Source organism: Triticum aestivum, unplaced genomic scaffold (genome assembly GCF_018294505.1).
Source record: "Triticum aestivum cultivar Chinese Spring unplaced genomic scaffold, IWGSC CS RefSeq v2.1 scaffold54592, whole genome shotgun sequence".
Taxonomy (NCBI): Eukaryota; Viridiplantae; Streptophyta; class Magnoliopsida; order Poales; family Poaceae; genus Triticum; species Triticum aestivum.
In genome coordinates, this window is record NW_025228115.1 from 133970 (window position 1) to 136415 (window position 2446).

At 47.9% G+C, this 2446-nt stretch overlaps 5 non-coding genes across 5 annotated transcripts; all 5 read left to right on the forward strand.

Annotated features, from left to right (window-relative positions):
- The first annotated feature begins 111 nt into the window (after positions 1-111).
- LOC123173300 (5S ribosomal RNA) lies at positions 112-230 on the forward strand. Its single transcript, XR_006486083.1, has one exon. It is a non-coding gene; the product is annotated as a 5S ribosomal RNA (ribosomal RNA).
- Positions 231-601: 371 nt separating this feature from the next.
- Positions 602-720, forward strand: LOC123173048 (5S ribosomal RNA). The gene has a single exon (XR_006485845.1). It is a non-coding gene; the product is annotated as a 5S ribosomal RNA (ribosomal RNA).
- Positions 721-1090: 370 nt separating this feature from the next.
- LOC123173053 (5S ribosomal RNA) lies at positions 1091-1209 on the forward strand. The gene has a single exon (XR_006485849.1). It is a non-coding gene; the product is annotated as a 5S ribosomal RNA (ribosomal RNA).
- A 373-nt stretch (positions 1210-1582) lies between these two features.
- Positions 1583-1701, forward strand: LOC123173084 (5S ribosomal RNA). The gene has a single exon (XR_006485878.1). It is a non-coding gene; the product is annotated as a 5S ribosomal RNA (ribosomal RNA).
- A 372-nt stretch (positions 1702-2073) lies between these two features.
- Positions 2074-2192, forward strand: LOC123173150 (5S ribosomal RNA). Its single transcript, XR_006485940.1, has one exon. It is a non-coding gene; the product is annotated as a 5S ribosomal RNA (ribosomal RNA).
- The last annotated feature ends 254 nt before the right edge of the window (positions 2193-2446 follow it).

Here is a 2446-nt window from a genome sequence, read left to right on the forward strand (position 1 = left end):
GGGCATTATCCATTATTAGGCAACGGTTGTAATGGTAGTAAGAATGACAATCATCTTTGCAGTGGACCTGGGAGTGGCAAGCATAAGGGACGAAGGCGGGGGTAACATGTCGGATGCGATCATACCAGCACTAAAGCACCGTATCCCATCAGAACTCCGAAGTTAAGCTTGCTTGGGCGAGAGTAGTACTAGGATGGGTGACCTCCTGGAAAATCCTCGTGTTGCATTCCCTTTCTAATTATTTTTTGCGCCTCGTGACAAACATATCGCATGTGCGCGATATATATTAACCCCGTTATATTATTTTTGACATTTGCGATATGTTTTAGCTCGCTGCTCATTGGTCACGCGTCTAGAGGCGGATTTGTGGCGCGAGGAGCGCGTTCTGAAAGGGGTAAAAAAATACGTGTTGCTGCGGTATAGAGGGAGGGGTGGAAACCGTGGTAAACTCGTCTCCGTGTTTGAGGGGGGGGAGTAAGTAGTATATATAGGGCATTATCCATTATTAGGCAACGGTTGTAATGGTAGTAAGAATGACAATCATCTTTGCAGTGGACCTGGGAGTGGCAAGCATAAGGGACGAAGGCGGGGGTAACATGTCGGATGCGATCACACCAGCACTAAAGCACCGGATCCCATCAGAACTCCGTAGTTAAGCGTGCTTGGGCGAGAGTAGTACTAGGATGGGTGACCTCCTGGGAAGTCCTCGTGTTGCATTCCCTTTTTAATTATTTTTTGCGGCTCGTGACAAACAAATCGCATGTGCGCGATATATATTAACCCCGTTATATTATTTTTGACATTTGCGATATGTTTTAGCTCGCTGCTCATTGGTCACGCGTCTAGAGGCGGCTTTGTGGCGCGAGGAGCGCGTTCTGAAAGGGGTAAAAAAATACGTGTTGCTGCGGTATAGAGGGAGGGGTGGAAACCGTGGTAAACTCGTCTCTGTGTTTGAGGGGGGGAGTAAGTAGTATATATAGGGCATTATCCATTATTAGGCAACGGTTGTAATGGTAGTAAGAATGACAATCATCTTTGCAGTGGACCTGGGAGTGGCAAGCATAAGGGACGAAGGCGGGGGTAACATGTCGGATGCGATCATACCAGCACTAAAGCACCGGATCCCATCAGAACTCCGAAGTTAAGCGTGCTTGGGCGAGAGTAGTACTAGGATGGGTGACCTCCTGGAAAATCCTCGTGTTGCATTCCCTTTCTAATTATTTTTTGCGCCTCGTGCCAAACATATCGCATGTGCGCGATATATATTAACCCCGTTATATTATTTTTGACATTTGCGATATGTTTTAGCTCGCTGCTCATTGGTCATGCGTCTAGAGGCGGATTTGTGGCGCGAGGAGCGCGTTCTGAAAGGGGTAAAAAAATACGTGTTGCTGCGGTATAGAGGGAGGGGTGGAAACCGTGGTAAACTCGTCTCCGTGTTTGAGGGGGGGGGGAGTAAGTAGTATATATAGGGCATTATCCATTATTAGGCAACGGTTGTAATGGTAGTAAGAATGACAATCATCTTTGCAGTGGACCTGGGAGTGGCAAGCATAAGGGACGAAGGCGGGGGTAACATGTCGGATGCGATCATACCAGCACTGAAGCACCGGATCCCATCAGAACTTCGTAGTTAAGCGTGCTTGGGCGAGAGTAGTACTAGGATGGGTGACCTCCTGGGAAGTCCTCGTGTTGCATTCCCTTTTTAATTATTTTTTGCGCCTCGTGACAAACATATCGCATGTGCGCGATATATATTAACCCCGTTATATTATTTTTGACATTTGCGATATGTTTTAGCTCGCTGCTCATTGGTCACGCGTCTAGAGGCGGCTTTGTGGCGCGAGGAGCGCGTTCTGAAAGGGGTAAAAAAATACGTGTTGCTGCGGTATAGAGGGAGGGGTGGAAACCGTGGTAAACTCGCCTGCGTGTTTGAGGCGGGGGGAGTAAGTAGTATATATAGGGCATTATCCATTATTAGGCAACGGTTGTAATGGTAGTAAGAATGACAATCATCTTTGCAGTGGACCTGGGAGTGGCAAGCATAAGGGACGAAGGCGGGGGTAACATGTCGGATGCGATCATACCAGCACTAAAGCACCGGATCCCATCAGAACTCCGAAGTTAAGCATGCTTGGGCGAGAGTAGTACTAGGATGGGTGACCTCCTGGAAAATCCTCGTGTTGCATTCCCTTTCTAATTATTTTTTGCGCCTCGTGACAAACATATCGCATGTGCGCGATATATATTAACCCCGTTATATTATTTTTGACATTTGCGATATGTTTTAGCTCGCTGCTCATTGGTCACGCGTCTAGAGGCGGATTTGTGGCGCGAGGAGCGCGTTCTGAAAGGGGTAAAAAAATACGTGTTGCTGCGGTATAGAGGGAGGGGTGGAAACCGTGGTAAACTCGTCTCCGTGTTTGAGGGGGGGGGGAGTAAGTAG